This window comes from Nicotiana tabacum, chromosome 9 (genome assembly GCF_000715075.1).
Source record: "Nicotiana tabacum cultivar K326 chromosome 9, ASM71507v2, whole genome shotgun sequence".
In the NCBI taxonomy this organism is placed as follows: Eukaryota; Viridiplantae; Streptophyta; class Magnoliopsida; order Solanales; family Solanaceae; genus Nicotiana; species Nicotiana tabacum.
This window is the reverse complement of record NC_134088.1, coordinates 23,438,043-23,451,402: the sequence shown is the minus strand read 5'-3', so window position 1 is coordinate 23,451,402 and position 13,360 is coordinate 23,438,043.

Genomic DNA, 13,360 nt, shown 5'->3' with positions numbered 1-13,360 from the left:
GGGTGAACTCGTTATCGAATGGGTGTTCATATTTTGTGACTTTTACCCGATTTCGAGACGTGGGCTCGGGTCGACTTTTTGTGGTTATTTTTTGATTCTTTGCTTAAATCTTAGTTTCAGTATTTAAATTAGTTTCTTGTAGTTGTATTCATGATATGTAATTGCTTTTGGTTAGATTTAATCCATTCGGATAAGGAAAATCGAGGGAAAGGCATCCTTATCGATTGATTAAGCGAGATTTTAGGTAAGTGACTTGTCTAACCTTGTGTGAGGGAAATCTCCTTATGATTTGGTACTGTTGTAATAATATGTGATACGTGAGTGTCGTGTACGCGAGGTGACGAGTGGGTACACGGGCTAATTGTGGAAATTTCGGTTATTGTAGAGTTGTCTTCTTTTAAATTCATTAACTGAGTTGCCTTAGCATATGTAGTGATCATGTTTCGCCTAGTATCGCATGTCTACGTGCCTTAACTCTTACTTTCAATTTGTGCAACATGCTTAGTTGAATTACCTGTTATCCTTGATTTGAATTAAATCTTTAACTGTAAGATTTCTTGCTGTAAATTCATGTTTCCTTCGATTACCTACTGCATATTTACTTTGAGACAACGAGGCGGTTCCTCGGGAGATCCCCATGTACTGCATATTTACTGTGGGACTACGAGGTGGTTCCTCGGGAGATCCCTCTGTACTGCATATTTACTTTGGGACTATGAGGTAGTTCCTCGGGAGATCCCCATGTACTGCATATTTAATTTGGGACTACGAGGAGGTTCCTCGGGAGACCCCCTTGTACTGCATATTTACTTTGGGTCTACGAGGTGTTTACTCGGGAGACCCCCCTGTCTTGCATATTTACTTTGGGACTATGAGGCGGTACCTCGGGAGATCCCCCCTGTCGTGCATATTTACATTTGGGACTACGAGACGGTACCTCGGGAGTACCCTTGTTGTTTACCTCTATTTACTGTGCTGATATTGTCTGAAACTTCTTATTGTTTAAATTCTCAGTCATTTCAAAATATTATTATATCTTCTGCCTTACGTTTCTTTTAAATATGTAGGGGTCGGACCTGACCTCGTCACTACTCTACCGAGGTTAGGCTTGGCACTTACTGGGTACCATTGTGATGTACTCATACTACACATCTGCACATCTTTTTATACAGATCCAGGTTCTTCCCACCATACCAGATACCAGTGAGTTGGACCGCACGTGGAGACTTCAAGGTATATCTGTCAGCGTCCACAGACCTTGGAGTGTTTTATCCTTACTATGTTATTTTTTTTATTTTCTTTAGACTCTAATGTCTTAGTATTTTCTCTTAGAAGCTTGTGACTTGTTTCCATCGGATTTTGGTAGTTGTAATTATAGAATGAGAGTTTTATAATTATTTCATGTGTTGAGAATTGGGCTTCAGTTTTATATTATGTATTTTCGCAAATCCGTTAGGCTTACCTAGTCTTAGAGACTATGTGCCATCACAATATCCTACTGTAACGACCTGGCGGTTTCGAGTATTATAACCTCGTCTACTTATTTACTGCTCAAATTGTGCTTTACGGTTGTTATTGGACTTGTCAGGGTAATTGGTTCGGGTCCGGTGAGGTTTTGGAATGATTTTAAATACTTAGTTTCAAGGTTTAAAACTTAAGTTAAGAAGGTTGACCGAATGTTGACTTATGTGTAACGACCCCGAAAAAAATTTTGCTAAGGAATTTAAGGTTTCGCGGTGCCGAACTAGGCTTACGTGTTTGAGAATTATAGAAATTCTTCGTTGTGGCTCGGACCTTTTGGGTTGAACAATGCGCCGGGGAGTAAAGGAAAAGTTTTGCCGATCGGAAGGTCCGTGATGTTGCTTACATGGTTGGGGATAAGGTTCTGCTCAATATTTCGCCCATGAAGGGTATGTTGAGGTTCAGGAAGGTCCGTGATGTTGGGTCGTTTGAGGTGCTTAAGAAGATTGGAGAGGTGGCTTATGAACTTGCATTGCCTCCTAGTCTATCGAGTATTCATCCAGTGTTTCATGTATCTATGCTCCGGAAGTATGTCAGGGATCCGACTCATGTTTTAGATTCCAGCACAGTGCTGTTGGATGGTAATTTGACTTATGATGTGGAGCCGGTGGCTATTTTAGACCGGTAGGTTCGAAAGTTGAGATCAAAGAACATAACTTCAGTGAAAGTGCAGTGGAGAGGCCAGCCAATCGGAGAAGCTACTTGGGAGACTGAGCGGGAGATGCAAATATCCATACCTATTTGAGACTCCAGGTATAATTCTAAACTCATTCGAGGTCGAACGTTTGTTTAAGAGAAGGATACTATAACGACCCGGCTGGTCGTTTTGAGTATTACAACCTTATCTCCCCATTTACTGCTCAAATTGTGCTTTACGGTTGTTATTGGACTTGTCGGGGTAATTGGTTCGAGTCTGGTGAGGTTTTGGAATAATTTGAAACACTTAGTTCCAAGGTTTAGAACTTAAGTTGAAAAGGTTGACTGGATGTTGACTTATGTGTAACGACCCCGAAAAAATATTTTGCTAAGGAAATTAAAGGTTTCACGGTGCCGAACTAGGCTTACGTGTTTGAGAATTGTAGAAATTCTTCACCGCAGCACAGACCTTTTGGGTTGAACAATGCGCCGGGGAGTAAAGAAAAAGTTTTGCCGCAAAAAGTCATTTCTGCGGCCCATTATGCGGTCGCAGAATCACTCTACGGACCGCATAATGGCCGCAGAATGAATCAGATGTGGGACAAGTTTGGAGGAAGGTCTGCGACGCATTATGCGACTGCAGACTAGTTATGCGGTGCATTATATGACCGCAGAACAGGTATGCGGACCACATAATGGCCGCAGACTGAAATAGTGTTGCCCGGTTCCGGAGGGCCTTTTGCGACTCATTATGCGGGCCGCATAACGATTCTGTGGTACGGTCTACGATCGCAGACCCGGTTTCGGCAAGTTTAAGTTGGAAATTTTACCCGATCTCATTTTTATAAAAAGGCATTGGGGGTTATTTTGAAGAGTTTTATTTGATATTTTAGAGAGAGGTGAGAGTATCTTAGAGAGTGAAAGTGAAGATCTAGTCATTTGTCCATCAATTCTTGTTCAAGGTTTGAAGATATCACAAGGATCTTGCTAGGGCATCAAAGATATAAGAAGTTCTAACCCTAGTCTTCAATTTCGAGCTTGGGTCAAGATGGGTGATTGGGAGTATGATTCTTAAGTGTGAGAGTATTATTTATATACACACGTACCAATAAGGTTTGTGAAAAGATTGTTGAGTTCAAATGGGTAAAGATTGGGTTGAAAATGGTAGAAATCTTCAAGGACTTTAATTGAAGATTTGAGGGCCGAGTTGATGACGAAATTTGGTAAAAATTGTATGGATGGACTCGTGGTTGTATGGGCGTTCATAGCTTGTAATTTTTGTCGGGTTCCGAGACGTGGGCCCCACGAGCGATTTTTGAGTGCAATTTCGGATTTTGTTGGAAAATTAGTATTTTCATATGGAATTAATTCCTATAATTTTTTTTGACTGAATCAAATTATTTATAGCTAGATTCGAGGCGTTTGGAGGCCGATTTGCGAGGCAAAGACATTGCAGAATAAAGGATTAGACGGTTAGAGGTAAGTAACAGTTCTAAATTTGGTTCGAGGGGAATTTTTGTGATATGTGATTGGTTTTGAGGTGACGGGCGTGTGGGCGTGCACCGTAGGAATTGTGACTTGATCAATTCCATGAAACTGTGTAGTTGAATAATTTGTTGATATCCGTACATTTTTCCATATATTGGAGAAATTGAACTATAAATCATGTTTAAACCATGTGTTTACACTGTTGGGACCCACAAAGGTCGCGTATATGTTAAATTATCCGCTAAATTATTGTTTCATACTCAGTCACGATTTTACTACATATTATATCTCAGTCTCGATTGTTTATTATTGATGCATCATATCATTCCTATTTGGGTTGCTTATCATGATTTCTGAGAGCCCGAGAGACTGGAGAGGTTGATGACTGAGTGAGGCCGAGGGCCTGATTGTGAGGATATTTATGGGATCGGGCTACACGCCGCAACATGTTTCATTGTTATATGCCATGATTTTCTTGTTATAGCGCTTGTACTGAAGGAGCCCCTCCGGAGTCTGTACACCCCCCAGTGAGTGCACGTACCTACTGAGTTCGAGTGTCGAGTGTCAAGTGTTGAGTGATTGAGAGGAATGAGAGATTGTGAGGAAAGAGTGATTGTGAGGTTGGAGTGAATGGGAGGACTAAGGGACTGTTGTTCTGAGAGGATGCATTGATTTAATTATTGTTGCACTTTAGCTGTCATATATCACTGTTTTGGAAACTTCTGAAAGATATTATCTCTTGCTTCAGTCGAACTTGATATGAAATTACTGTTGAGTTTTAAATGTTGAATTGGAAAGCATGCCTACCTTCTATTGTTGGAAATTACTGTAATTAGACTAAGCTGTGAAGCTCGTCACTATCTTTAGTTCTTTATTTAGTATTGTTACTTGCTAGGCTGGTTGTACTCATACTACATCTTGCACCTCGTGTGCAGATCTACGTACCTCCAGTCACGATGGTTGCGGAGACTATCGAGGTAGCTGCTTGGCGTCCGCAGACCTTGACTCTCTTTCCTTTCAATTATTTGTATTGTTCTATATTTCCAGATAGTGTTCTATCCGTCAGACTATATTATCATTTAGATGCTCATGTACTCAGTGACACCGGGTTTTGGGAGTGTTTTATGTCAGTATTAACTAGATTTTGTATTGACCTTAAATATTATATTTTTAAACTTAAAAGAAATTGTGATTTATTGAGGTTGTCGGCTTGCCTAGTATCGAGATAGGCGCCATCACGACAAGTGAGATTTTGGGTCGTGACACCTACGTAGGGTGAATTGGGGTCGTTACACCTAACTTTTGAAGGTAAGTAATTCCTACCCAATATGAGTTAATACATAGATTATTGGTAGATTTTAACATGTAAAATTGTTGAAATTATGGGTTTAGATGAAAAACCAAAGTTTTGATAAAAATGAGATTTATCCACGAAAACGGTTATGGAATTGAGTGAAAATTACATATTTGAGTTCATGAGGCTATGGGTAACATTTATCTTCGAAAATTTCCGGAATCCAGGCACGTGGGCCCGGGGCTGAATTTTAGAAATCTTTCAATTGGGGTTGGGTAATCACTCTAATAGTTAAAATATGAACTTTTGAGCATATATTGATTAGTTTATATAACATTTGACTAGTTCGGATTGTTCGGAACCTAGTTAAGGCTTATGAGTGAATTTGAGGCCGGAAAGTGAGCTTTGAGACGAGGTAAGTCTCTTGCCTAACCTTGTAAGAAGGAATCTACCCCATAGGTGATTTAAATTAATAATTACTTTTAATTGTAGGGGCTACGTACGCATGAGGTAACGAGAGTCTGTGCGTAGCTACTAATTATGCTTATGTCCGGGTAGTTTAGGATCCAAATCATGAAATACTTGTAATATTTGTGCCCTACTTGTTAATTAAAATGTCCAAATCATATTCGAACTCGATAAAGGAATTATAAGAGACCGAATTTCACTTGCTTGAATTTAGAGCGGATTACTTGACTGTCAATGGTAATTGTTTTTCATTATATTTTAGCCTTGTAATAAGATTAAGTCAAATGCTTATAAAGTATCCTCATTTCTTGTGGAGCGGGCCGAACGCCTCGGCATTAGAATAGATGCATTTATAGATCATTTCGTACGTTCCTCGGTAGTGTACACACTATTCTGGATCGGGTTGTACGACCGCGGCATAAATCATGCTTAATAATACTCGGAGCCTAATCATACTTGATATTATTCTATGACTTATGAGGTTACAATTATTACTGACAGGAATTTACTTGGAATTTATTAAATTGTGAAAGAATTATTTGTTCCTGCTTGTTAATGAGTTATTATTATTATTACATATCCCATGCTTATTTAGAATTTCTATATTATTATTGTTAGCCCATAGTAAGTGTCGATGTCGACCCCTCGTCACTACTTCTTTGAGATTAGACTTGATACTTACTGGGTACATGTTATTTATGTACTCACGCTACACTTCTGCACTGACTGTGAGGATCTGAGGCAGGTGCATCTAGCGATCACACCGGCGTGCATCCCTGTTACCCGAAGGCCTAGTGGTGAGCTACTTCCTGAGCCGTTCCGCAGCACCTAGAGTCTCTCCTCTGCATTCATTCTGTTTATTTTTATTTCAGACAGTAGCTAGAGTTTTGTATAATCTATTAGTGCACATACACTTGTGACACCAGGTCTTGGTACACACTAGTAGACTTGTGATTTTGGGATTATTACCATGGTTATGGTTGCACTCAGTTGCTTTCGTTTTACTTATTTAAACCTGTTATTTCTTAATTCTTTTAATTAAGGAAAGTTTAATTACTTAGAAATCTAGTAAAAGGTAAAAAGGGGAATTACGGGGTTAGTTCACTGTTGGCTTGCCTAGCGGCGGCGGCGGGCGCCATCACGGTCTATAAGGGAATTGGGTCATGACAACATGGTACCAGAGCACTAGGTTCAGTGGAGGGGCCAACCAGTCGAGGAGGCGACTTGGGAGGCCGAGGAGGAAATGCGGAGCAGATATCCACACTTATTCGGCACTCCAGGTATGATTCTAGACCCGTTCGAGGATGAACGCTTGTTTAAGAGGTGGAGAATGTAACGAACCGATCGGTCGTTTTGCTTTCTAGATCCTCGTTCCCCTAAATAACACTCCCCGTATGTGCTTTTACTATTTTATGACTTGCGGGGATGGTTAGTTCGGGATTTGAAAAGGTTCGGGTTGAAATTGAAACACTTGGTTCCTTGGTTTGGCCTTAAAAGGCTAAGTTTGACTTTGGTCAACATTTTTTATAAACGACATCGAAATTGAGATTGATGGTTTCAATAGGTTTGTATGATGATTTCGGACTTGGGCGTATATTCGAATCGTATTTTGGATGACCCGGGAACGTTTCAGCGCTTAATAGTGAAAGTTGGAACATTGGATGTTTTAGAGTTCTTTAAATTTAGTTTAAAGTAGGATTTTTTGTTATTGAGGTCCGTTTGGGATTCCGAGCAGGGGAATAGTTATGTATGGTGATTTAATACTTGCACGCAAAATTTAGTATCATTCCGAGTAATCTAAGCATGATTCGGCGCGTGCAGAGTGATTTGGAAACTTGAAGTTCATAAATTGATTCAATTGAGTTTTGTGGTGTGATTCTTAGTTTCGTCGTTATTTTACGCGTTTCAAGATTTTGAGCAGGTATGTATTATGTTTATGGACTTGTTGGTGCATTTGGACGGGGTCCCGAGTGGCTCGGGTGTGTTTCGAACCACCCAGAGCTAAGTTGGAAAAATCAAATTTTCTAGTTCGGGTTTCCTTCTTCGCGAACGCGGAAGGACCCTCGCATTTGCAATGAAGGAATTGGGCTAGGGGAATTTTGTGCTTTGCATTCACGTGAGGGGGTACGCGTTCGCGAAGAGTAAGGCGAGCTGGGTAGGGGTGGCACCATTGGTCTTCGTGTTCGCGAAGGTGCCCTCGCGTTCGCGTAGGGCAGGGCAGGTAAGCTTCCGCGTTTGCGAGGCCCTGGTCGCGTTCGCAATGGAAAAGTTTTCTGGGCCTGGGCCGTTTGCCTTTGTGAACGCGAGGCCCTTTCCGCGTTCGTGAAGAAGGGGCAGCTGGGCAGTGTCTTGTTTTAAATCGGGACTTAAGCTATTTTTAGCTCATTTATTGCACTCTTGGGCGATTTTGGAGCTTTAAAGTGGGGGATTTCAACCTAGCTTTTGAAGTTAAGTAATTCCTACCCAGTGTGAGTTAATACATAGATTATGGGTAGATTTTAACATATAAAATTGTAAAAATTATGGGCTTAAATGAAAAACTTAGGTTTTGATAAAAATGAGATTTAACTACGAAAACAGTTATGGAATTAGGTAAAAATTATATATTTGAGTTTGTGAGGCTATGGGTAATATTTATCTTAAAAAAATTTCGGAATCCGGGCATGTGGGCCCGGGGGTAAATTTTAGGAATCTTTCAATTGGGGTTGGGTAATTACTCTAATAGTTAGAATATGAACTTTGGAGCATGTATTGATTAATTTATATAATATTTGACTAGTTTCTGATTGTTCGGCACCGAGTGGAGGCTTCAGAGTGAATTTGAGGTCGGAAAGTGAGCTTTGAGACGAAGTAAGTCTCTTGCCTAATCTTGTAAGAGGGAATCTACCCCATAGGTGATTTAAATTAATAATTGCTTCTAATTGTGGGGGCTACGTACGCACGAGGTGACAAGAGTCCGTGCGTAGCTATTAATTATGCTTATGTCCGGGTAGTTTAGGACCCAAATCATGAAATACTTGTAATATTTATGCCCTACTTGTTAATTAGTTATTATTATTATTACATATCCTATGCTTATTTAGAATTTCTGTATTATTATTGTTAGCCCATAGTAAGTGTCGATGTCGACCCTTCGTCACTACTTCTTCGAGGTTAGACTTAATACTTACTGTGTACATGTTGTTTATGTATTCATGATATACTTCTGTACTGACCATGTGGATCTGAGGCCGGTGCATCTGGCGATCACACCGGCGCACATCCCCGTTATCTGGAGGGCTAGTGCTGAGCTTCTTCCATAGTTGTTCCACAACACCTAGAGTCTTTCCTTTGCATGCATCCTGTCTATTTTTATTTCAGACAGTAACGATAGTGGTTTTTGGATTATTACCATGGTTATGATTGCACTCAGCTGCTTTGGTTTTACTTATTTAAACCTGTTGCTCCTTAAGTCTTTTAATTAAGGAAGGTTTAATTACTTGAAAATCTAGAAAGAGGTAAAAATGGGAATTGCGGGATTAGTTCATTGTTGGCTTGCGTAGCGGCGGCGCTGGGCGCCATCACGGCCTATAAGAGAATTGGGTCGTGACAGTAGCTTAGTGATCAGAATTCCCCTTAGTTAGTAGAGATCTTGAGTTGTATTCGTTGCGCGGACCAATATAGTCGGTACACGTTGTATCCTTTATATACAGTCGATACAGGTTGTATCCCTTGTGTACACCACTATAAACAGTTGATACAAGTTGTATTCTTTTGTATACATGTCACGACCCAAAATTCAACTAGCTGTTATGGCACCTAACCCAACCTGCTAGATAAGTCGGTTAACAACAAACCAGTTCAAATGATATTTGTTAAGAGAAGAGATGATAATACAACTAAACTGTTATACAAGAATTTCCAAGGACTGGTAGTACAAATCATGAGATTCTAAGATCTAAAATCTATAAAGTTGGTATGAAATAAAGTACATCATCTATTTGAAATATACATGAACATATTAAAATTCTAAAGCTACCAAGATCAAGAGGCAGCTATGACCGGAATGCATGTACATCTTCAAATCCAGCTCCTGCCGTGCACAACAACATCATCATCCAACATCTGCACGCAAGGTGCAAAAGTGTAGTGTAAATTCCCATGAATTTTTTATAACTAATCAGACTAATTTTGAGTTTGAGAATGCAATGTAATTAAACTCGAGCGACATGGTTATTTGAATGGAATAAAGTTATTAGAATACTTAATAATTATTATTTTATCAAAGAATGAGTGTTGGATTAATTCTAATTAAAAAGCTTATTAACAACTCTGGAAAGGAAAATATTAATGTCACAAAGATAAAGGTTTTGACGAATGTTTGAGTTTTGTTTGGAGTGGCTGGGATAGATTTACATTATGGGACCCAAGGAATTAATTATTAAATACCATAAAATTGAATAATACACAAAGGAACAAAAGTTGTAGTGGTGGCAAATGATTGTGAAAAAATTAAAAAAAATCAAAAGCATGAGATGGACATAGTGGCTAAACAAATAAAATGAGGCAAAGCTCATCACGTAAGTAGTGAACTGCATTGAAGGCGTCAAGCCTGGCGTCCAAATTTGTTGAATGAGAAGGACACGCGCGATAGAGACGCAACGCATCCTTTATGGCTTCAATCTGCTGAATGTCTTTAAAGGCTATTACAGGGGAGGGTTGTGCTATTATTTGGGAGTTGGTTCTTAAAGACTTAGAGAGGGATAGAGAAGGGAGCTCTTTACCATTAATACTTCTTCAAGGTAAGAATTTAATGTCCTTCTTGGTATATTTTGTCAATTAAATACATCTCTTAACTCTTCAATTACATGAAAATTATAGCTCTTTGAAGAAAATCTCAAGAGCACTTCAAGAACACAAATCTTGAAACTTTTAGGGTTTGACAAAGAGGTAATTTCTTAACTCCAATCTTATGTACTATACTCCATGGACGTAGTAGAGTATATTTACGAAGTTAGATTTGTATTTAAACATCTATTCATGAAACCCTAGAAGCTAGTCCTGAAATTGTAGAGTTGGTTCGTAGGCATGATGAATAATATTGGGTCTTATTTGAATGATGTTATTTTAAGTTTCTAGTGGAACGACTAGATCCCATAACAAGTTTAATGAATGCGCTGGAGTTAAAATTCAAGGATTAACCTTCAAATGATGAAACGAGGATTTTTGATAAACTTATGAAATTGGACTTAAGTGTTAGACACTTAGTTGGCTTAGTTGGTATTGTTGTGACACGTTATTGAATTATCATATATGTAGATTGTTACTCGCAGGCATTATTGGATAAATTGGGGTAAGGTTGAAAGCAATTTGAGTTACGTTGAAACTTATTACCCTCGGAGCTTTTTTCCAAACTCATATCGTAACACGATTAAATTGAGTTTCTAAATATGAGTCTTAGCTTGTCGGAACGAGCGAGTTGGGATTGTGCCATCTCCTGCATCATAAAAGATTTAAGTGTTATGAATATTATTTTCTTGAAATGTTATTCAAATTTTAAAAATAAATAAATGAGGAATAACACTTGTAATATTTTGAAATGGAAATATATGAGTTGTGAAATATCTTGGATTTAACTATTCTTAAATAGTTGATTTGGCCACGAATATCGTCATTGATAAATGTAATGGTTTTGGGAGTTACTTAAGTTCACCGAGATTGACCTTGGATACTTTTTCTCATTAGGTCATGAAACTACACGTGACGGTGTAGGCGTAGAACCTACCTTACGGTTGGAAACTACGACAGAGTACTTCCCATTAGGGGGAGGGGTACTATTGTGCTACTTTACTAGCACGGCTTAGTTAATTCGTGCGGCACGACGATGAGACGATGTGAGCAAGTAGAGTATATGATACTTGTCGCTAGGTACATAACCTAGTTGACCTTCTTATGTGTCGGTGATGGTATAGTGCTCCCGGTAAATGAAAAATCTTACACGATTTGCAAAGATTAAATCTAAAGGAAGACTATGAAATATGTTTTACCATATTATTTTATTTTATTTTCTAAATTGTTAATTGATGTGAAGGCTTCTTTCTTATATCAATTTTTATTGCATATCTTATATCTTCTTAAGTCTTGTCCTACTTTCTTTTGGGGAACGGTTCATGATTTGTACTAGGCATGGGGAGCTTAGGTTTTTCGGCCATATTTCCATTTTTGTTTTCAGGGACTGGACTTGAGCAGCTTGGACCGCGTGGTTATGGCAGCTCTACATTTTCTGTTGATGCTTTTGGTGAGACTCCACACTCGTACCGTGGAGAATTATTTATACTATTATCCTTTTGAGCCACCGGGTTATATTTTGGTTGGCTATTTTATTCTGTATCATAGAGATTCTATAGACAATAGTAGTATTCATTTTGGGTTGTAATCCTATGGTTACTCATATGGCATGCATGAATGAAACTTTCTTTTATCTTTATGAAGTTCTCTTTCAAAGAAAAATATTTATTTAAAGATATTATCCATGTCTTGTTTTATATTTTAAAATGATTGTACTTGAAGAGGCTTTCGCATCCTCATGTAAGGCACATAGGTGAGTATTAATTTATGGGATGGTTCACTCGGGTTGGGTAGAGTACCGAGTGCCGGTCACGTAGTTTTAGGGCGTGACAAACTTGGTATCAGAGCCCTAGGTTCTAATTCGAGTCCTAGGAAATCTATGGAATTGTGTCCGCTAAAGTTGTCCTTATTGGTGTGTTGTGCACCACACTTATATCGAGAAGGCTATATGGACATTATAAGAATACTTCACTCTTTCTTCTTATTCTAGAATCGTGCAATAGAGCTAAAATATATTTCCTAACTCGTACGCTATATCTATTGGCAGAAGATGGTGAACACGCGTGGCAGTAATATAAACCGGGAAGCTACTCCTATACCCGATGCGGCTTCGGGAGTCATACCCGCTAGACCTAGGGGCTGACCCCCGTAGGTTGCAAGATCACGGACTGTGCCAGTTCCAATGGCTCCAAGGATGGTCCAGGAGCTTGAGGAAGAAGTTGATGAGGCACCTGCTCCACCTCCCGAACCAACTCACTTGGAAAAGACTCTCACTGATATTAGAAAAGCCATGGATACTTTTGCTGACCTCATGGCTACGCAGACCCAACAAAACCTTCAAGTGAGTATTCAGGCACTCCAACAATGAGGGATAAGAGCACCAGTAGTTGAGGACATGGCGTGGTTAGCCATGAAATTTGTGAGACTTGAGACACCAGTTTTCACAGGTACAGATCCTACTGCAGACCCTCAGGACTTCTTGGAGGAAGTTAAGAAAGCTACTACCTTGTTGGGAGTTAAAGACAACCGATTGGTTCAATTCGCAGCCTACCAGTTAAAAGGCATTGCTGACCTCTGGTTCAAAAGGGTAGAGAATAGTCAACTGGAGGATGCACCTCCAATGACTTGGGCGGAGTTTAAGAAAATCTTCATTAAAAAGTGGTTACCACCGGAAGTGAGAGCTGCCCTTGCGATATGAGACCTTAAAGTAGGATACCATGACCGTCCTAGAGTATAACATCAAATTCGAGAAGTTATCCCATTATGCTCCCCACCTCATCCCCACTGAGGATGAGAAGATTGATCGCTTTAATCATGGCTTGATTCTGGGCATCAGAAAAGATACATCTAGTGGGAGAAGAAACACCACCTTTACTGAATTTGTAGATTTAGCAATGGATCTTGAGAGAATTCATCGGGAGGAGAGGGCCAATAGGGAGCAAAACAAAAAGGCCCAAACTTTTGGCACTTTTAGTGCAGTGCCTAATTCGTGCAAGGGGCAGAGCAGCAGAGGGCCATCTGGCCCACCGTAGTTTAGGATGCAGACTGCTTCCAGTAGCCCTCCAATGGCATATAGTACCGGACATATAGGTAAGTCTAGGCCCGTTCAGAGTGACCATTGTACTG